The sequence below is a fragment of the Lepidochelys olivacea genome (assembly GCF_965140295.1).
Source record: "Lepidochelys olivacea isolate rLepOli2 genome assembly, chromosome: 4".
NCBI classification, from domain to species: Eukaryota; Metazoa; Chordata; order Testudines; family Cheloniidae; genus Lepidochelys; species Lepidochelys olivacea.
In genome coordinates this window covers 34005209-34029363 of record NC_140414.1, presented here as the reverse complement: position 1 = coordinate 34029363, position 24155 = coordinate 34005209, and positions in this window count along the sequence as shown.

The following is a 24155-nucleotide window of genomic DNA, read 5'->3' as shown; positions in this document are numbered from 1 at the left end:
CCTTGGGCACAAAAAAGGACTCCTAATAGAGAGAATAGCTGCTACTGCACTGTAATTACAGAGTGATAAACAGTCATTGGAAAGTACATTTCTTTCCAGCAACAATGACATTATGTCTCATTGAAAGAACTCCTCTGTCTGCGCTAATTAAATAATCTGAAATGAATGATGTTATCAGAAAACTAACCGAGACAGCAAATTTTATATTTATGGGGTGATCAAAAATGTTTAATCTTTCCAAGTGCTGCTTTCCTCTCTGCCTGCAGATCAAATGAGACCTATTAACCTTAGTGTAAAGAAACACTGCCTCCTAATGACATTTCTTTTTTAATGTGTGTAGAGAGTAGGGGTGGGGGAGAGCACAATTGTTTGCTAATAAGTAATGACAGTTGTTGATTTGCAGCTCATAGCTTAATTTACTCATCAAAACACAGACTCGTAATTCCACCTGTCAACTCTGCAAGTGTTGATGCCTACGTTTCTATTTTTCAATAAGCCACCATAGCTAAATATCTAGAGACAAGTCCTTTCACCCCATTCCATTGCCTGACTGAACTTTTTTGCAGCACTGATGCACTACAGTGAGCAAATAGAGCACAGACACTTGTTGTCCAGAAGGAGGTCTTGACAGATAGGGGAACTGCCTGCTAATATGGCTTTGAGTTTTGGTAGACCAATGTTAAATATTGGCTGATAGTGCTTACTGTAGTGAGAAAATTGGGGATATTTGGTGTTTGTGTTACTAGGAAATACTCCTGCATCAACATTTTCTTTAAGCCATACCCACTGGCAGCTGGATAATTTATAGTAGTGGCTGCAAAATTCTGCCTAATCATAAGGGACTAGCCAGAAGAAATAAAACATTTTTTTCTTTCCACTGCAGGAAAGGATTGTGAATAGCTGCAGGGAAGTGTATTTAAAATGGCAGGTAGCATGGTGATGGGGAATTGAGTGTTGAGTCACACTGGTAGTTTATACTAAGTGTAATTGCCCTCAATCTTTTAATCTGTATTTGTTTCATTGCTAAGCAATGTAGGAAAGTGCTTTATAAACAAAATATATTGTAATTCTTATGCACTAGTTGGGGGCCCAAAAAACACAACTCTAAACAGAAGTTCAAGATTTAAAGCTCTGAATCCAAACTTCATAATTTTGTACTAGATTGAACCAAAATCCTAGATTCAAAATGTTTGGAGGTGAGTGGTGAAATTTCAGAGTAAAACTTGAAGCTCCCCAAACGCTGGGGTGTGCAACTTGGGCCAATTTATAGGAAGTGGTTTGATCTTCAAATTCTGATCCAACTGCACACCTATTTCTGGGATTTTGTTTTGGGCTCCTTTTAATAATATGCATCCTGAAAGACAAGAGTGCAATAAAATCTTGATTTTTTTCTTTCCCCCCTGTCCATTCCTCTGCAATGGTTACAAATACATTTACCCTTTCTTTTTAAATATATGCTATTCAAAAAGGTTCTAGTAAAAAAATGTACCTTTCAGACCTTCCTATAAATGTGGATGTTTATTCTGAATATAGGCTGGACAAGTTTTGGCATGTCCAGGTTTGAATATTTTTGTACCAGTAGGTGGCATTCATAAACACTGTGTACTGCAGCAAAATTGAATAGAACATTGCTTGATAAGGACTCCTTGTTGATATTAACCATGACTATGGCTGTGTGAGTCTTTCCATACAACACCTGGCAAGAACCTATGCCCCAGAAGATCGAAAGACAGTATCACTATAACCAAAATTTTCAGTTCCATGTCAACTAACATTTGATAGAAATGTTTTACCTGATGTGGCCTGATCAGAATAATGCAGTGCTAAGGAGAAAATGCTCAATAGCATGCCCCCCGCCCCGAAACATGTGCAATCTTCAAGAACACAGTCAGACTGTTACCAGGTCAGTTTTTTTCCATCTTTCTATTAACAAAACGAATTCCTGAGGAAAAAGTCAGAATGTTTCCAAAAAAAGAATACAGAATACCTATTCTGTACACCTATTGTTAGCTCTGTTTTATAAGAGTTTTGTATGTCTTCATCTCTGGCAACATTTTCAATAGTGGCCACCTAAACTGTATAAAGAATTTGGACTATTACTGTGTGTGCCAAATCTGCATGTCAGCACGTGCCAAATCTGCATGACACAAGCACTTTTATTGCACAAGTGCCAAATTGATATGTGCATGCAAGCATGTGTGTGGCATGAGTATTGTGGTACATCACAGGGGTATTTTAGCTGAGTATTTCTAAAAATTTGGCCGCACACTCCAGTTCAGAACTGGTGTCAATAAGTGCAACTCACAAGGAAGTTTCTTGGTCCAAATTCACTGGTGACTTAGATGATGGTGACTGAAAATCAGTGTGGCTGGTAAGTAGAGTAACCTGACCTGAAATTCTACAATCTGCAGGTGCGCAAAATTAATGTAACTTACATGCTTAGGGAACAAGATGTAGCAGGTAAAGAAACTAAGGCCTGGTCTACAGTATGTGGTTATTTTGGAATTAGCTGAGTTAATTCAAAATAAAACTGATTCTGTCCGAGACCAAAGCGTCCCCCCCCCCCGATTTAAAGGGCTCTTTAATCCGATTTCTGTACTCCACCTCGGCAAGTGAAGTAGCACTAAAATCGAGATTGCAGTTCTGGGTTACAGGTACTGTGGATGCAATTCGATGTTATTGGCCTCCAGAAGCTATCCCAGAATGCCCCCTTGTGACCGCTCTGGACAACACTCTCAACTCTGATGCACTAACTAGGTAGGCAGTAAAAGCCCCGGGAACTTTTGAATCCCATTTCCTGTTTGGTCACCATCAGTACAGGCGACCATGCAGAGTCCACCATCACAAGAGAACACGCAGTCCTGGATTCGCAGACGAGCTCCAGCATGGTCCGAACGGGAGGTACTGGATCTCATCGCCTGTTGGGGAGACGAATCTGTTATGGCAGAACTACGTTCCAAAAAAAGAAATGCAAATACATACTCTGAAGTCTCCAGGGCCATGACGGAAAGAGGTGACTCCAGGGACACAGAGCAGTGTCATACAAAAATAAAGGAGCTCAGGCAAGCGTACCAAAAACCCCGGGAGGTGAATGGGTACTCTGGATCACAGCCCCATACATGTCGCTTCTACCATGAGCTGCATGCAATTATGGGGTGTGACACCACCACTACCCCACCACTGTCCATGGACACCTGCAAGGTGGGAGTTGCACAGAGCAAGGAGGATGAGTTATTGGAGGATGAAGAGGAGGAGGAGGAGGGCAGTGCACAGGCGGCAAGTGGGGAATCTGTTTTCCCCCTAGCCAGGAACTAGTCTTAACGCTGGAGCCAACAGCCCCCCACAACTGCCAATGCATGCTCCTGAACCATGACCCTGGAGAAGGCACTTCTGGTGAGTGAGAGCCTGATCGGAGTCACTCAGTGGGGGGTGGGGAGAAACCCAGCTGCGCTGGGCTGTTCGCATTTAGCTTAAAGGGATCATCTCTGCTCAGAGTCTCATCGGAGTGGTGGATGGTGGGAGGTGGAGGGGTGGGGTGCGTTGTATGAAGCCATCATCCCAGAGAAGCCTGCAGGCCCTCCTTTTATATGGCAAACCCACCAGGCATTGCTTGCTATGGGAAAGGGGGCCTGGAAGTTTGAAAGCATTGAAATGAATGCAGAAAAAGCAGAACCCACATGCCCCTAGGGCTTACCATGGCTGCCTGCAGGCTGAATTCAGCTGCCCAGCCACGTGTGATGGCTTACTCACACCAAAGTGGCAGGCACTTCAGTATAAGAGGCAAAATGCGACCTTGTACAGAAAGAACATGTGCTGTGTATTATGAATTGCCTGTTTCACTGAGAAAGAGTGTCCCCTTTGTTCTCTAAAATGTATCTTCTAAAATACTACCCTCCTCTTTTCTCCTCCTGCAGCAGGTGCAAATATTTCAACGCAGCCCCTATCTACTCCGTCCCAGAGGTTGGTCCAGATTTTAGAAGGTGGAAAAAAAGAACTCAGGATGACATTTTTGCTGAGCTCATGCAGTCCTCCCACACTGATAGAGCCCAGCTGAATGTGTGGAGGCAAACAATTGCGGAGTCCCGTAAAGTGTTAAATGAACACGAAGAGAGGAGGGACACACGCAATGAGAGCAGGCAGGATATTATGGTCAAGCTCACGGGGGAGCAAACTGACATGCTCCGCTGTATGGTGGATCTAATGCGGGAAAGGCAGCAAGACCACAGACTGCCGCTGCAGCCCCTGTATAACTGCCCTCCCTCGTCCCCAAGTTCCATAGCCTTCTCACCCAGATGCCCAAGAACACGGGGAGGCTACGGGGACCCCCACACTCAACCCCAGAGGATTGCACAAGCAGCAGAAAGCTGGCATATCTGAAATTTTGATTTGGTTTCTGGACTTGTCCTTCCCTCCTCCTCCACCCCCAAACCCAATATCCCCCCTCCTCCAGTCTACCTTCTGATTTCTCTCAATGTGTTGTGCACCAAATCATAAAGAATGGTTTTTAAACAATTATGACTTTATTTCCTTTCACATATATAGGGGGTGGGTAACTTCAAGAGAAACAAACACAATTGTCACTCCGTACCCTGGCCTGTCATGAAACTGGCTTTCAAAGCTTCTCTGATGTGCAGCGCTCCCTGTTGTCTGGCTGTGCAAAATTGGCTGCCAGGTGAGTTGCCTCAACCTCCCACCCTGCCATAAACATCTCCCCCTTACTTTCACAGATATTGTAGAGCACACAACAAGCAGCAATTACAATTGGAATATTGGTTGTGCTGAGATCTAACCAAGTCAGTAAACTGCGCCAGCGCACTTTCAAACGTCCAAAAGCACATTCTACCACCATTCTGCAGTTGTTCAGCCTTGAACCGTATGCTGCCACCACCAAGCATGTTAACAAAGAGGGAAAGAGGCCACTTGGAGACGTCTTCCCCCAAAATATCCCCCCAAGCCCTACAACCCCTTTCCTGGGGAAGGCTTGATAAAAATCCTCGCCAATTTGTACAGGTGAACACAGATCCACCCTTGGATCTTAAGAACAATGAAAAAAATCAATCAGGTTCTTAAAAGAAGAATTTTAATAAAAGAAAAGATAAAAGAATCACCACTGTAAAATCAGGATGGTAAATACCTTACAGGGTAATCAGTTTCAAAACATAGAGAATTCCTCTAGGCAAAACCTTAAGTTACAAAAAGACAAAAACAGAAATATACATTCCATTCAGCAAAGCATATTTTACCAGCCATTAAACAAACGGAAATCTAACGCATTTCTAGCTAGATTACTTACTAACTTAACAGAAGTTTCTAAGACTGCATTCCTGATCTTTTCCCGGCAAAAGCATCACACAGACAGACAGATCCTTTGTTTCCACCCCTCCAGCTTTGAAAGTATCTTGTCTCCTCATTGGTCATCTTGGTCAGGTGCCAGTGAGGTTATCTTAGCTTCTTAACCCTTTACAGGTGAAAGGGTTTTGCCTCTGGTCAGGATGGATTTTATAGCATTGTATACAGAAAGGTGGTTACCCTTCCCTTTATTTTTATGACAGCCACCATAATCCCTCAATCACCACATGCCGTGCTTCTAGGAACATCTGTGTCCATGCCCTCATCAATATAGTAATCGCGTTGTCGTTGCTTCCTCGCCCAGTTTTGCAGGTACTGCACATACTGCTGAATAATGCACGAGGTATTTACAATGGTCAAAACTGCAGTGGAGATCTGAGCGGGCTCCATGCTTGCCGCACTATGGCGCCTTCATGGATAATCCTGGAAAAAGGCCGCGAAATGTAGGAAAGCAGCATGGCAGCAGAAGAGGTGCTGTTTGGTTCACGATAGCCAAAAAAAGGCAGTAAATGGTTGTCTTCTGTAGCTTTCACGGAGGCGGGAGCCCAGGACAGACAACATGGAGAAGCTCGGTTGCGTGGCAAGAGCGGGAGAGCAGAGTTGGCGGCGGAAGCTGTGCTGCTCGGTTCACGATGGCCGAGCAGAGTTGGCAGTGGAAGCGGTCGATGAGGCAGAGAAAGAGTAGATACTTATAGAGATTACATAGAAAGACGAGAGGAAATGCGAGGTGGATTCATAGTACCAGGAGAGAAGTGGTGCACCGTACTGCACTGTCTGCTGAAAGCAGTATGGCGTCTGCACGCCAAAAAGGCGTGAAACGATTGTCTGCCATAGCTTTCATGGAGGGAGGATCGGCTGATGACACACACCCAGAAACGCTTGCGAGAATGTTTTTGCCCCATCATGCACTGCGAGCTTAACTCAGAATTCCAATGGGCGGCAGGGACTGCGGGATAGCTACCCACAGTGCACCACTCCGACATTTGATGCTAGCCTCGGTACTGAGGAGGCACTCCGCTGAATTCACGCGCTTTAGTGGGGACACACAAGACCGAATGTATAAAATCGCTTCCAAAAATTTGAATAGAATAATTTCGAAATAATTTTGTATTGTAGACGTACCCAAAATGACTGGTGCATGATAAACTGTGTGTGTGTGTGTGTGTGTGTGTGTGCGGGGGGCCGCAAAACTATTAGATATTGTCCCAAATCATAACCAGACTCGGATATGACCAACTTGGTGGGATTTGAAATCCAGGTCCTAATTTTGTAAATGGCCCCTTTCTTTACAGAGGGCCTAACCAAACTCTGGATGTGAACTTCCTTGAGATGAACAAAAACTGCATCAAGTGCTCAATTGTATAGTGTGAGCCAGTCTCTAGGGTAAAAACAAAATAAAAAACAAGTCACTTTGACTGGTGAAGCCTAGCTCTGATGGTAGCAGCAGATTTTCTCACAACTGTTACCATGGTAATGAAAATAACTGTAGGTTTTAGAGATTTTAAAGACAATGAATACACAGTTCTGAACAAGATGTAACCAAGACGGGGGCTGGAGAGGAGGAGGCAATGTTGCATTATTTCTCCCCACGCACACTGGGACCTACTATTACCCCCAATTCATTCTTAAATCCACCCCGCCAAGAATCAACAGTGATTGTCTTTTGAACATATTTGCTTTTTTTTTTTAAGTAGGTTTTGTTAACCTGTAAAGAAAATGCTTCCTCCAGACCCCCAGTGCAATTTGCTTTTTTATGCAGTGGAAATTGACCTGGCATTTATTTAATGTCATATTCTTCCAAATATCTAATCAATATTAATTTGTATTTTATTGTTCTTAATGTAGCTAAATGAGATATTGCACACTGGAAACAATCATCTGGTCAGTGGGTAATTATAAAGCATTCTCAGCTGCCCTTTAATTACTGCAGGATTATTTATTTATTTATTTTTCATTTTGCAAATGCTAATTTAAGGGACTGGTATTAGTGCTATGGGGGAAGTGATTAAATCACCACTGTGTTTAACTCAAACACTGGGAAACTTAACCTAGCAAAAAACAAACAGAGAGCTAGTGTTTGGATTTGAGCTGAGCTTATGTGACATTCTCCCTGTCAGGTGAATATTGCACTAGATGCCGGGGAATTTAGTTTGAGCTTGAATAAAAGAGACTGTGAAGAGAATTTGTCAGTAATTTGGAAAACCTGATTAACCTGGGGTCCCTGATTAAGGTCCTGATCCTACAGTTAGCTCTGTGTGGGTAGTCTCCTGAAACCTTGTGAAATTAATTACAGCACTGGGATCTAAGGTAGTTATTTTACAGCCTCTTTCCTCATCTCTTATTTACCACATGAAGTGCATTTATTTCAAGTGCATTATTATTTTCAAGGTGTCATTTTTCTGAAAGATTGACACAGCCTTAAATAACTTTGTGTCACTGTTTTAAAGCTGACCAAAAGCAAAAATAAACACTCTGCGGGCTAGTCTGCCAAGAACAGATCATGATCAGGGCTGAGAGCAATCGATGAGAAATTCTGAAAATCTGTCGGGATTTCCCTCCCCTATATTATTGTGATTTTCTGTGTGTGGAGAGGCTTTAGAGTTTGGATTAATATTCATTAAGGGCTAAGGGGCTCTGAGGGCAGAGGTCAGGGACAAAAAAATGCACACGGGAAAAAATGAAACTAAGGTCAATTTAAGTGCAGTTTATTTATTTGGCTGGAACACCAGGACTAACATTCTACTTGTCCAGGTAGCATCATAATTACTGAGAAGAGTTGAGCTGGAAAAATATTTTTACCTTGGATTTTTACCCAGGAAGCTCTGATAGGTGCTGTTCCGTTTTGGCAAATGATACAGGAATAATTTCCTTTTCTGAGCTTGTCTGACTAGAATGATCGAGAAGCTTCTTGGCTGCTGAACTGTGGTGGGGGTGCTCAAAATAAATAATGGAACTGGGGCTGGCAATTAGATACCTTCCTCCACACTATCCCATACCAAAATGTCTTTCTCTCCCACACCCCTCAACTCTTTCTGATGTTCCAAATAAAATCAATTTAAAGAGCAAGGTTTGTTGTTTTAACTGGCTATAGAAGAAATAAGTCTTTATTGTTTATAAATGTGTTCTAATGTTCTTCTGACTACATTCAGACTGCAATAAACTTCTACACAAATTTAGATCTTCATTGAAAATGAAATATTCTTAAGGAGAAAAAAATACCATGTTGTGATATTTCAGTTATTTCACAAATAGTATCCAGGATCACTGAGGAATAATAGGAAACTTCCCCCTGCCCTCACCCGCCTTGGTCCAAGGAGCATGGGACATCCATCCAGATAGAACATTCCTCAGAAAAGAGAAGCACTTGCTGCTGATTTGTAGATGAGTGAGACCTTTTGAATACAGACTTCACAATTTTAGTACACAAATTCCTTTCCCAAGATTAAGATCTTGTGGCCTCGGATGCAGGAAGCTGCCTGGGTCACTCAACTAGCCAGATATACCATGTGCACGTGTGCAAACATGCTCCAGTTGTGAAAGAAATTAAAGAGGTTGGGCCCTGATCAAGAAACATTTAAGCACATGCTTGAGTGTTTTCCTGATGCGAGGCTTTTTTGAGGTGAAAGAGACAGATGCAGATTGCTGGATGGTTACATTTAAATACCTGGGAGGAATGGTTTGAAAGTGTTGCAGTCTTTTCCTGCCATAAATCTGGGTAGGAAATCAAGCAAGGAAACTGGGCAACTGTGCTGTTCACTCATAAGGAAATACACAATGAGCATAATGAAGCCAACAGCTGCAGGACAATGGGAACAGAGTGGGCTATTTTTGTTAGATATGAACAATCAGTGGAATTTATAAGACCTTATTTTATTCCCTAACCACCTCCTCCTTCCTCCCCTTCTTCAAAACCTGAAACTTTCCGAAGGAGAAACAACATCCCTTTAATCAAACTTCCCGTTACCAAGAATAAAATAATAATTTTCTCTTTTATCTCAGAGGTTTGGCTTGAAGTCTTAGATGTTTTTTTTTTAGTCAGATATTGTCTTCCTGTGACTTATTGATTTGCAGCTGGTCATATTAATTTTCTTGGAACTTGGAACAGTATTTGCCACTGGGGCATTACTTACTACTTGTCAGCAGATAGGGTTCTCTGTGTGGTGGAAGCCTGACCTCCAACCTGCTGAAAAGGAATGTTGGAAGCATTTCTGAGCTCGCTTTGTCCTTATGGCCAGAATCTAAATTTTAATTGTGTGAAGTGTTTCACTCATGAAAAATGAACAATGAGTCTTGCATCTCATCTGAGTTAATGAGGAGGATGATATAGTTGTATGTATGTCAGTCAGTTGCTTTACTTATTTATTGACTCTTCCTTGGTCCTCTTCACTCTAGTATCTGAGCACCTCACAAACACTGATCGATTTAGCCTGACAATACTCCCTATTAGATAAGGCAGTAGTATTATCCCATTTCACATATGGGAAAATTGAGGGACAGACTTGCCTAAGGTCACCCAGGAAAATTCTTGCAGGGGTAGGAATCTGGATCTCGACTCCCACTACAGTTCTTTTACCACTTTTGATTTGAATGTCGATAAGTGAATTTAATGCTGGTGTAAATTAGTGGCTTTACGGCCCTGAATAATGAAAACCTCTATTTTTCCACAAGACAAATACAGTAGAGGCAACTGCAGTGCAAGATTCCCCACACTCCTTGCCAGTGTGCCTGGAGTTAGCATCTCTGGAATGAGAGTGCAGTGCATTCTCCATGGATCATTTAGACCTGAAACTTTCCATTTAGATGGCAGAAAAGAGTGCCACTTCTGGTGGCAGCTTTTGCGATGTGGATGCCTGTCCACTGGGAACTGGACTGTGGCCCTCTCCTCATCTTTCCCCCATACATACCATTACAAGCACTGCCTCTTACTCTTGGAACGTATCTATGACCACAGTGAGGAAGTTGTGCACTGGGAGTGGGGCAAGAGAGACGCTAAAAAACTCTTGATCATAGAGTTCACCTGGGTGACTGAGGGGCTGTGTGGGATGAGTGCAACTGTGGCCTTCAGGTGTCTTCTGCATGGAACCCCAGATTCCAGCTGTTTAGTCTTGTCAGTTGTTGCTTGATTAGCTCATGTGGAAAGGGAACAAATGGGCTTGGCTGCTAGTCTCTTCTTTCTTTTTTAATGATGTAATTGTAACAGATTTTGTTTAGAGAACTGTTGGCATTGTTAGGGTAGCAGAGTCTACAAACCTCTCTGCCTGTTCACCACCCTAGAGGTGGTTGTATTTCCATCAGGCTGCAAAATAATAAGTGCTGGTTGTGCCATACAAGCAATGCCAAGCATAGGGGATGCATGGAGATCTCTGGACATAGCGGTAAGGTGGTTGCTGTGCCATCCCATAGCATGTGTAGCATGGCGCCCCCAGCATTTTGACAACATGCAGATACAACTGACAGGGGGGAAATGATAAGCAGCAATCATGGTTGCCTTGCACAGGTTCTGTTTATCTGATGATGCTTGTGTTATTCGATTAAGGACAATTCTTTGAACAATAAAAGGAGAGCAATTTCAAAGATCTCACCCTTCAAATACAAACATACATGCTTCACTTGACACATGAATAGACTTACAGAAGTCCTTCGGGATAGTCACACATGTAAAGTTAAGCACACATTTATGGGTTTTTAGTCACATGGCCTGTATTACAAAATGTGGGTTATGGAATGGAAGGAGAAGAATAGAAAACATTTTGTTCCCCCATCTATGCATACATACACACACACTTTCTTGTGCACTCAATATAAATTTATGAAAAATCCAAATTCACTGAATTTAAATAGTTCTCTTAATACTAAAAAAGATTCAGCGATAGTCCCAGAGGCCAGTAAAAGGTGCACTACTTTAATCGATCATATTGCATAGTTAAGAATTTTAAAATTGTAGGACTGGGAGGGACCTTGAGAGGTCATCTAGTCCAGTCCCCTGCACTCATGGCAGGTCTAAGTATTATCTATACCATCCCTGACAGGTATTTGTCTAACCTGGTCTTAAAAATCTCTAATGATGAAAATTCCACAACCTCCCTGGGAAATTTATTTCAGTGCTTAACTACCCTGAAAGCTAGGAAGTTTTTTCCTAATGTTCGACTTAAACCTTTCTTGCTGCAGTTTAAGCCCATCACTTCTTGTTCTATCCTCAGAGGTTAAGGAAAACAATTTTTCTCCCTCCTCCGTGTAACAACCTTTTTTTGTACTTGGAAACTGTTATGTTCTGTCAGTCTTCTTTTATCCAGACTAAACAATCCCATTTTTCCCCCAGTCTTCCCTCATAGGTCACGTTTTCTAGGCCTTTAACCATTTTTGTTGCTCTTCTCTGGACTTTCTCCAATTTGTCCACATCTTTCCTGAAATCTGGCACCCAGACCTGGACACAATACTCCAGTTGAGGCCTAATCAGCGTGGAGTAAAGCGGAAGAATTTGTTGTCACACTGTTGACTCATATTTAGCCTTGATCCACTATGATCCCCAGATCTCTTTCTGCAGCATTCCTTCCTAGGCAGTCATTTCCCATTTTGTATATGTGCAACTGATTGTTCCTTCCTAACTGGAGTACTTTGCATTTGTCCTTATTGAATTTCATCCTATTTACATGAGACCACTTCTCCAGTTTGTCCAGATCATTTTGAATTTTAATCCTATCCTCCAAAGCACTTGCAACAACTCCCAGCTTGGTATCATCTGCAAACTTTATAAGTGTATTCTCTATGTCATTGTCTAAATCATTGATGAAGATATTGAACAGAACTGGACTCAGAACTGATCCCTGTGGGGACCCATTTGATATGCCCTTCCAGCTTAACTGTGAACCACTGATAACTACTCTCTGAGAATGGTTTTCCAACCAGTTATGCACCACCTTATAGTAGCTTCATCTACATCTAGGTTGTATTTCCCTAGTTGTTTATGAAAAGGTCATGTGAGATTGTATCAAAAGCCTTACTAAAGTCAAGATATATCACATCTACCAGTCCCCCCCCCCCATCCACAAGGCTTGGTATCCTGTAAAAGAAAGCTATTCGGTTGGTTTGACAGGATTTGTTCTTGACAAATCCATGCTGACTGTTACTTATCACCTTAGTATATTCTAGATGTTTGCAAATCGATTGCTTAATTATCTTCTCAATTATCTTTCCGAGTACTGAAGTTAAGCTGACTGGTCTGTAAGGTTTTGTCTACACTGGCACTTTGGTCGCTAAAAATTTTGTCGCTCAGGGGTGTGAACCTCCCCGCCCCCAAATATCAAAAGTTTTAGCTACAGAAAGCACTGATGTGAACAATGCTACTGTGGTGGGAGCCATGCTCCCATTGACGAAGTTAGCACCCCTCGTTGGGGTGGCAGAATGGCTGTACAGCGCACCTTACAACAGCGTGGCTGCAATGGCACAGCTGCGCCGTTGCAAGGTGTGCAGTGTAGACATGGCCTAATGCCCTGGGTTGTCCTTATTTCCTTTTTTATAGGTTGGCACTATATTTGCCCTTTTCCCGTCCTCTGGAATGCACTTTTGCAATCTCTTGTGAAGTATTCACTGTGCACTGAACTAGCACTGAGATTCACTATTAATATTCTGTTCTTCAGTCCTATTCTTCTCTTTGCAACTCCTCTCTCCTTTTGTTAATCAGCCTGTTAATCTTCTTCTTGTCCCAAAGCATCTTTACAGACACGGGGAGCAGTACAGCAGCGCCATTCGTTCCTGTCCTTGGCTTGTTCATCCATTAAGCCCAGCCTGGTCATGTCCCCGTGTACATTGTCCCGCTATTACTCACTTAAGATCAATATTTTCTTCAATTTTAGCTATTATCTTAATGTCAGTGAGATCTATCTAGACGTGTCACACACTGCTGGTATTTTATTTTCATTATGATACGTTTACTGTGTTAATGTCTTAATCAAAACTGTTTTATATGTTTAAAATAGTTAATGTAGTTTAGATTAACTGCTTAATTCTACATTCCGGTGAGGAAGCCACCTAACTGACCATAATTCTTCAATTAATTAATCAATAGGGCTATAATTCTTAATATCCAATTTGGTTCTAAAATGGTCTTGGCCAAGTTGCTAAAGGTTACATGGCTGTACTATAAATTGTCTCATCTACCTAAAACAGAATCCATTTCCATACAGTCCAAGGGAACAATTGCTTCATATGTACAGTTATCTAAAGCAGATACTCTTTCACATTTTCTGCTGCCATTTGCTTGCTCCCCCGGATTGGTATAATATATGATGAACTTCCATCCCTCCTCAGTGAAAACAAATTTTTAAAACTCTACTGCTTGAGCCCTTTGTTATTACATATACATAGATGTAGAATGAAAGGGAAATCAGAGATTACAGCTTCTTTGTTCTTTCTTTACTTCTGACCATTCCTTCTGTATCTTCTTTAGCAGCCCCTCCCCTCCCCCCTGTGCTTTCTTCTGGATACCCTCCAGGACTCCGTTCTCTCTCTACATCTTACCTTTGGGTGACTTCATCCACTTGCATAGGTATAACTATTGCTTCCACTCCGATTTTCAACTCCAGACCTGTCTCTTACAGTTCAGCCTCACTTTTTCTCATTTTTTGATCTCTTTATGAATCGCTTCCTGTCACCTCAAACTCTACATGGCCAAAATTGAGCTCATAATTTTCCCTTCCATTAACACTCATTATTGCTCTTGATGACACTAACCTCCCTCCAAGCCTGTGACCTGAGACTCATTTTGACTTCTCCTTTTCCTGCTTCCCCCACATCCTGTCTTTTTTCTCCATAGCAACTCAAAAATCAATTCCTTCCTTCATATCCCTGCTGTTAAACTGCTTTATCTGCAGCAGTGGCATCAGGAGATTATTAGGTAATCTCCTCATCTTTGGGCACTCACATTGAACCTCTATAGTCTGTCTAAATCATTTCCATCTTCCTTGCTACTTCCCTGTTCTGGACTCGTGACTCTTATAGCCTTCTTTCAATACTCATGATAGTATGCCTGGCTGTTGTGCAGATTGGTCTCTTGAAGGTTGTCAAGGTTCCTTCCCCACTCTGAACTCTAGGGTACAGATGTGGGGACCTGCATGAAAACCTCCTAAGCTTACTTTTACCAGCGTAGGTTAAAACTTCCCCAAGGTACAAACTATTTTACCCTTTGCCCTTGGACTTCCACTGCCACCACCAAACTTCATCTGGGTTCCTGAGAAAACATTGTTTGGAAATGTCTTTCCCCCCAAAATCCTCCCAACCCTTGCACCCCACTTCCTGGGGAAGGTTTGGTAAAAATCCTCACCAATTTGCATAGGTGACCACAGACCCAAACCCTTGGATCTTAGAACAATGAAAAAAGCATTCAGTTCTTGAAAAGAAACATTTTAATAGAAGAAACAGTAAAAAGAATCACCTCTGTAAAATCAGGATAGTAAATACCTTACAGGGTAATTAGATTCAAAACATAGAGAATCCCTCTAGGCAAAACCTTAAGTTACAAAAAAGACACACAGACAGGAATATTCATTCTATTCAGCACAGCTATTTTCTCAGCCATTTAAAGAAATCATAATCTAACTCATACCTAGCTAGATTACTTACTAAATTCTAAGACTCCATTCCTGTTCTGTCCCCGGCAAAAGCATCACACAGACAGACACAGACCCTTTGTTTTTCTCCCTCCTCCCAGCTTTTGAAAGTATCTGGTCTCCTTATTGGTCATTTTGGTCAGGTGCCAGCGAGGTTACCTTTAGCTTCTTAACCCTTTACAGGTGAAAGGATTTTTCCTCTGGCCAGGAGGGATTTTAAAGGTGATTACCCTTCCCTTTCTATTTATGACAAAGGTCCACTGCTATCCTGACCATATACTGAGTCTTTGGCTTCCCCCTTGGTTGCCTTCCATCCATGATCATCATACGGTTGTCCTACTAATATAAGTCTCAGGTCTCTGCTGAACATATCCATACCAACATAGTCCAGCCTCCCTCAATTTGTTTTCAATTGGAGCAACCTGCATTAGGCCCCTCACAACCTCGTTTTGTTTCCTCTGTCTGAGTGATGAACAATTTGACCATCTCAACATCTTCATCTCTTTGGTGGAGAGCTTACTGCTTTCTTTCCATGTGCCTGGCCAAATCTCTGTTCCATACATTAGAAAGGGTCAAATTACATCTTTTAGAATGGTTCAAATTACGACATAGTTTTGTCACTGAGAATGGGGTCAGCTCTTCCCATTTGCACCAGGCAGCATTGGCATGATGCCAGTCATCACTTGGGAGGGCACTATTCTCAGCCAACATTTAAATTATTTCATTCCTATACATTCTCTGCTTGTAATATCCTTTATGGCGGGCTCTCTTCTCTGTTATCATAGCCTCAGTCTTATCAACATTCATTTTAAATCCCACCTGCTCAAAACTGTGTTGTCACTGTTCAGAATTGGTGGGCAGGGTCTCTCAATCTTTTGTACATATCACTAAGTCCTCAATGAACACACATTCTAAGGTGGCTGCCTTCATATATTCTCACTTATCACATTCAAGACAACCACAAACCAGAAAACGGGCTCAATGCTGGCCCCTGGTGCAGGCCAATCTTTACTGGAAATTCTCTGTTGTAGCCCCATTTGGATTTGATGACAGTAAGCACTCCATCATACATATCTTGGATAAGACAGACATAGCCTTCCGGCACACCTCTCTGTCACAAACACCACCAAATGAATTCTCTTGGTACACAGCTGGACACCTTCTCCAAGCCCACAAAGATCATGCCCAGTTGCAATCCCATTTCTGTCAACTTCACCATGAGGATTCATAGAGCAAATATACCATCAATTGTACTTGTTCTTGGAGAAATACAAACTGACCCTGCCAAATTTCAGCACGTCCACGCAGACACTGTTCAATAATTTTCTCCCCTTTTTTCAAAGCATGTGATGTCACCTTAACTGAGTGATAATTAGTACAGGGTAATATCTCCTGTATGTTTAAAAATGGGCACCACAAAGCTTTTACGCTGTTTGTCCAGCATTTTCTGCTTTCTTAAGAATATCATTAACTTATACTTGAGTCTGTCTAAAATACTCCTGCCAAAATCATCTTGTTTTGTCCATGACAACATCTTCTTCAAAGCCATCCACCATTTTTTTAAATGTTTTTCATTTCAGGAAATATCCTAATCAGCCCTATTGAGCCTGGAATATAATACAGTACTACATAAATCACCAGTGTTTTAAACATTAATACAATGGTCTGTAAAATAACTGATTGGGCTGTTCAAGATACTAGATCAAATCCTATTTGCCTTGTTCTCACAAAGCTCCCCCTGATTTAAGGCACTGAAAGATGCAGATGGGAACCTAGTGGGGTTTACAAAAGCCCTGACGTGAATTAGGCACCTCACTTCATTTCTGTGTCATTCCTCCCCCCACCCCTTCCCTGCATCTCCAGGGTGAGGGTTCCCCTTTTCAGGAGGTCATAGGGGGTGCCCCTGACAGAGTTGCACTGATGGAATTGTGATGTCAAGGAGTGGGGCTGGAATTGTTTCAGAGGCAAAGGGCCTTCACACAGATAGCCTTGTGGCCCACAAGGGTTGTATGGTGCTATGTAAGTAGAAGTAATAATAGACTTTAGATAATCTGAAGAAATCTAGTGTGCTGCAATCTATGACTAGCTCAGACAGCATTAATAGGTATTTTTCTGACATTGTATGTATTTTTTAAAGTATCTTTTCTTGAGTGAGTGGATGGATTAGTTGGATAAATTTGTTGCCAGACTTTTTTGTACCACTTGCTATAGATTCTGAGCTGCAACAAGATCCAAGGAAGCCTTTTAATAGCCTGGGATTTTCCACTGCCTTGTTTTCTGCACCCCGCAAATAAAAGGCTTTGAAAACTCTCTTGCTTCTCTCTGCCCTGTAGCAAGTGGAAGTATACTCTTTATTGCAAGGGACTGTGATCGTCTCTGCCAAGATTGCTACCCTCAGACTTTGACAGTGAATTGAATAATGAAAGACCTATGCGCTGGATCCCTGTTGTTGGAGCTGCTGAATTATGTATGTTTAATAGCCATTTAATCACAGAAAGATGACTTTCTACATTCAACTTTAAAAAAATGAGGAAAAAGTGTGGAAGAGATGACCTGCTCTTTCTTCTTGTGAAATTAACAGCAGATCTGCCATTGATTTAAATGGAAACAGCCTTCATACTATATTTTGTAGACAGCTGGGATTTTTTAAAAATCAATTTCTAACAAATAAATCAATCTGAGCTCCATTTCCAAGTCTACAAACTGACTAATCAAAAATTGATCTACTGTACATGTACAAGGGAAGAGATAAAGGACCCTATAGACTCCAGGTTTACAAAGTTATCATTCATATAAAACAATGTGAGAACTATTAATCATCTTTTCAGGAGCCTTCATTTCTAATGATGGAGTCAAGCTAATAGCTCATGTTATCGTGAAGACCTATTTGCTTTAAACCTTAGTCTTGAGTCCTTTTCCCAGTCAGAAAGTTTGATGGGTTAGCAATGACAGGTTATTAATACTTACGATGACTTCAAGTACAATATCAGATTTGTTGCTTGGCTTGGGGTTTGTCTAGACAGGTTGTTTTATTCAGTAGCAGATGGTTTGGAAATTGTTTGCTGTAATAGAGCTAACTGACTGGAATTTGAATTCTCTGTTCCCAAATTAAAGAGGAGTGGGGTGGAGAATGGAGGAGAGAAACTCCCACACTCTCTACTCAAATTGAAAATGTGTGTGTGTGTGTATGTATATATATATATATATATATATATATATATATATATATATATATATATATATATATATAAAAATCCAGGGAAATGAGTTTGACTGTGGAGATGGGCGATTCCTAATCAACTCCAGTCAATTACAGAATGAATTTCCCTAACATAGCATTAATGCCACTATTAGGAAAGAGGATTTACAGTCTTTCAAAGTTAAATTTTTTTCAATTATGCCCTCGAAAAATGAGATAATCAAACAGAGGAGCTTATTAACATGGCACACAGATTTCATTGATTAAGATGCTGAATCAGGTAATTGCATCTAGTCAGTTTATTCAGTGTTGGACAGGCATGAGTTATTTAGACAGCTTGAAATTTTGAGTCTCTTAGTCTGAGCCCAGATAAAAGTCTTCATGGGAGTGAGAGAGTAAAGGTTGCTTTGTAGTGATTCTGGATTTCTATTTGGCTATTTTTTTTATAGGCCAAACTTCTCAAACGTAAGTGACCTATTTTCAAGGGAGACAGTACCTCTCATCACCTTCACTAGGATCTGCAGGTGGTCAATATGGACCTAACTTTGAATATAGCTTGTTAATATTTCCCTTCTGTGTTTCTGATATAAATGTCTCCCAGGAATGCCCTAGTAAATGAAACATTAACAATTAAAATTAATGAAATGATGCATGTTCTCTAAAGAGACATTGAGCTTTTGTTCTTGTTTGTACAGGAACAGGACCCATCTGCACCTTGAAGTATTTCAGATTTTATCCCAAGAGCCAAAGCATGTGCTGATCTAAAAAAAAAAAAAGCAGCAACCATTTAACATTGGCAGCAGATTTCCTGCTGGTACAAACTGGCATAGCTTGACTCAGTATTTTTAAATACAGCTTAAATGTAGGGCTAGATTATGCCCCTGGCTATCCATATAATCATGAGTAGCAGTATGGGGATGAGGGAAGAGCAGCATACAGGTAAGTGAGGAGTAGGTGGCAAGGCCTGGAAGCCTTGGCTCTGCTCCACCCCACCTCCATGTGCAGGCAAACTGAGTTTAATGGGAGGGGTAACAAGTTGCACTAGGAAAGGTGCCTGTATTGATTCCCCACTTGAGAAAGGGAGGAAGAGGGACCAGATTGTCACTCCGTCACCGTGTGACCCCTGCTCTGCTTTTGGGACAGCATAACTACGTACATCCCCTTACTCAGAATACGTTGCAAGGAGACAACCTAGCCCTTTAGGAGCAGCACATACAGTTGTGTTCATCCCCAAGCATATTCAATGCAGTGTTATATAATCTATTATTATACAATGCCCTTTGGTTCTCAAATTCAGTCCCTCTCCAGGTTTGCCTCACAAATGGGCAAAATCTAACAGATTTTACAGCCTTATTTTACACCTGTGTTGTGGTCAGCCAGCCATTGGCTCCCACATAGGTGCCCTCACAGATTACTTCTGCTAGGAAAAAGGCATGACCATCTCAGTTTAGATTATTCTAGGTTTCAAGTGAATGGGGTGAGGCCACCTCCCTGATCCTTAAATTCCAGGACAGGGTGCCTCTCAGTGAGGAGGACCCATGGACCAAACCCTCAGCTGGTGTGACTTGGTGTAATTTCATTGACTAAGTCAGGACAGCTCCCTTGCAGCAGATGAAGACATAGCATGGGTTTTGGAGGAGTCAGGATTGGGGCACATCACATGAACTGTATTTTTTCTCTTCCTCTTGACTTCTTTTCTGGCATAAGTTCCAGCTAGAAGTTAGCTTTATAGTCTTAGAACTGAACCATCCTACCTGCGTTTAAGTGAGAAGCGGATAAATTGTACGGAATTTCCCACCACAACCAGCTGGTAGGTGCATAACGATTGGGGTGGGGAGGAAGAAGTCTCAGTTCCATTATTTACCCTGCGACATTACATTCCATATTCTTTATGAAAATATGATATGGATATAATGTAATTGAGATATACTTTACGCAAGATGGCTCATGTAAGATATCATTGGAAAGGTTATGATTTACTGAATGTGATTATCCAATTTGTATACCTGTATCATTTCTGTATCTGAAGTTAGGAATTTTGACCATGTATCTACTAAACTGGGAGGAGTGGTAGATATGCTGGATGGTAGGGATAGGATACAGAGGGACCTAGACAAATTGGAGGATTGGGCCAAAAGAAATCTGATGAGGTTCAACAAGGACAAGTGCAGAGTCCTGCACTTAGGATGGAAGAATCCAATGCACCGCTACAGACTAGGGACCGAATGGCTAGGCAGCAGTTCTGCAGAAAAGGACCTAGGGGTGACAGTGGACGAGAAGCTGGATGTGAGTCAGCAGTGTGCCCTTGTTGCCAAGAAGGCCAATGGCATTTTGGGAAGTATGTGTAGGGGCATTGCCAGCAGATCGAGGGACATGATCGTTCCCCTCTATTCAACAAGGAGTAATGGTCTCAAGTTGCAGTGTGGGAGGTTTAGATTGGATATTCGGAAAAACTTTTTCACTAAGAGGGTGGCGAAACACTGGAATGCGTTACCTAGGGAGGTGGTAGAATCTCCTTCCTTAGAGGTTTTTAAGGTCAGGCTTGACAAAGCCCTGGCTGGGATGATTTAACTGGGAATTGGTCCTGCTTCGAGCAGGGGGTTGGACTAGATGACCTTCAGGGGTCCCTTCCAACCCTGATATTCTATGATTCTATGATTCTATGAACATTGGTGAGGGCCTCATCTGGAGTACTGTGTCCAGTTTTGGGCCCCACACTACAAGAAGGATGTGGAAAAATTGGAGAGAGTCCAGCGGAGGGCAACAAAAATGATTAGGGGACTGGAACACATGACTTATGAGGAGAGGCTGAGGGAACTGGGATTGTTTAGTCTACAGAAGAGAAGAATGAGAGGGGATTTGATAGCTGCTTTCAACTACCTGAAAGGTGGTTCCAAAGAGGATGGATCTAGACTGTTCTCAGTGGTAGCGGCTGAGAGGACAAAGAGTAATGGTCTCAAGTTGCAGTGGGGGAGGTTTAGGTTGGATATTAGGAAAAACTTTTTCACTAGGAGGGTGGTGAAACACTGGAATGCGTTACCTAGGGAGGTGGTGGAATCTCCTTCCTTAGAAGTTTTTAAGGTCAGGCTTGACAAAGCCCTGGCTGGGATGATTTAATTGGGTATGGGTCCTGCTTTGAGCAGGGGGTTGGACTAGATGACCTTCAGGGGTCCCTTCCAACCCTGATATTCTATGATTCTATGATCTATATTTCAAATGTGCTACTTTGGGTGTCACCCACAACCAGCCCTTCAGGTACAACAGTGAAAAAGCTAGATAGTGCTGATGGCCCATTAGCAAGCACAATGGACTGTAAAAGAGCTTAGTCTTCCTGTGGATGCTCCAGACAGCCTGCAAGTAATGGCTGCCACAACCCTGCAGAGACATGAGTCTGAGTCACCTGGTACCAAACACACCCCTTGGAATGACAGTGTTTTTCTACTGGAAGACAAAGGGTTCCTACCATACACAAGAGCTATATAAGGCAGGGGAGATAAATCATCGTGGTTCTCCTCTGGCTCTCTACCCAAAGAGATACTGAAAAAACACCTGAAAGCAAGAACTGAACTGAGGGGAGAAGAGTTGAGCCCAGCCTGGAAGGCCATCTAGCTTGTGGGTAATAACACCTGAAGTCTCAAGTTGCAGGCCAGTGAAGCTAACTTTCAAGACTCTCTGTAATCTGCCTATGACAATATTTAGGGTAAGAAATGACTATTTGTGGCCAATTTCTTCAGTGAATCAAGCTTAGATTGCGTATTTTGTTTTATTTGCTTAGTAATCTGCTTTGCTCTGTTTGCTATCTCTTTAACCACTTAAAATCTGCCTTTTATAGTATATAAAATTTGTTTTGTTTATTATTAAACCCAGTTTATGTAATTTCTAACTGTGAGGGCAAGAAGTGGTGCATATCTCTCTTCACATTGAGGAAGAGGGTGAATTTTTATGAGCTTGCGCTGTGTGGAACTTTCTATAACATGGAAGACAATATTATTTTGGGTTTATCTCCCAAAAGGGGTGTGCACATGAGTTGTCTTCAGTCTGTGTCTGCAGCGGGGTGTGACCCTACCCATGTGTGTGTGTGCTGCAAGAGGCCGGAGAGCCTAATTTAGCAAAACAGGGAGAGGGAATCCAGGGTGGTGGAGCAGGAGAGGCTCAGTGAAACCCCAGTACATCAGGTGCCATCAAACCGGTCACACATCCTTCTCCATCAAATTCCCTGTTCAGCCTCTCCATCTGAACAGCATCTTTTTTGGGGTCTACGTTTGTCCAGGTGGAGGTTGGGAACAGAGAGTAATTGTCTCCACACAATATAATTTCCCTGATAAACTTGTTTCAGAGTAACAGCCGTGTTAGTCTGTATTCGCAAAAAGAAAAGGAGTACTTGTGGCACCTTAGAGACTAACCAATTTATTTGAGCATGAGCTTTCGTGGCATCCGATGAAGTGAGCTGTAGCTCACGAAAGCTCATGCTCAAATAAATTGGTTAGTCTCTAAGGTGCCACAAGTACTCCTTTTCTTTCTGATAAACTTGGTCAGTTCTTGTAGTATTTCCCATGAACATTAATGTTGATTCCATCAATAATCCTTTTTGTGAAAACCTCCTCTACACATTTTACCTGCCTCTAAGGGGATATGGCAAAGCTTCTGGCAAGGGCCAATGGGAGCATGACAACTGAGCCTGGCTGACATGGAGGACAGAAGGCTAGGGAGCAGCAGAGATGAACAACCCTGCACAGGTGAGCCTTTATCCACCGGATTCCTGCTCCCAGGGGAGCTTTAGGGCCCCGCTCTCTATTTATTGTGTGGTAAGTGAATACCCCTTTCCTCCAACATCCATTATAGTGGGTCATGCAACTTATGCCATCCCTTATTTGTTTCCACAGACTGTCATGATTTGCCCATTTCTTTGGTGACTGACTCCCTGCCAATAGTTTGTTATACAATGGTTGCCCTTCCCCCATCCCTCCACTTAACTGTAATCCCTTTTACCATATAATTAGCAATTGGGTAACAAATTCATGAAGTGCTGCATCAGACAGATCATGAAGTTCATCCCCTCTGTTCACTTAAAAGAAACAAAGGTTCCTTTATGTTCAAGACACATGCTGGTCATAGTAGTTGTATTGGGAGCGGGTACAGGTGGAATGTATAGGACTTGGATCTTGGGCAAAAAAGCCTGTTATCAGCTGAAGTTTTTTAGATATATGTTGTCAGAAAAGTTAGTTCCTTGCCTGAATCTATCTGACTTATTAAGAATCATTCTTACGACATCACAAATGTTATAATGTCAACAAAATCAATATAGACATGTGATAGGCAGCGATACTCAGATCTCACTGGTTCAGGAGCCAAATTATGGATCAACATTGCCCAAAAGAGCCACAGTAGTGTGAATTCATTGGTTCATTTACTATTTTATTTATAATTCTCACAGCAAAATGCCTAAGTATTGGTTAATCGGTACAACTGGTTAATAACACAGTAAAGGCACCCTGATTGGTTAATAATTAAAAAACAGTGTTTTAAAATCATGTGCTGCTGAGAGCCACATTAAAGAGCCACTTGCGGCTCCCAAGCCTCAGTCTGAGCATCATTGTAATAGGATCAGGTTCTGTTCTGTCTCATGTGGAGTGACATATAGAATTAGCAGTGATCACAGTTGTTCTGCTTCCCAAAGATACGAGTCAGAGGGTGTGAAGATACAGGCTGTGCGGTTGTCGTCATTGTCATCTTCTGATTATTTAAGTTACCATAGCACCGAGGAGCCCAAGGCCAGAAGCAGGACCCCGCTGTTCTAGACGTAGGACAAACACGGCCTCTCTGTCTGTTTTTTTTCTTCTGTTTCAGAGTGACAGCCGTGTTAGTCTGTATTCGCAAAAAGAAAATGAGTATTTGTGGCACCTTAGAGACTAACCAATTTATTTGAGCATAAGCTTTCGTGAGCTACAGCTCACTTCATCGGATGCATACTGTGGAAAGTATAGAAGATCTTTTTATATACA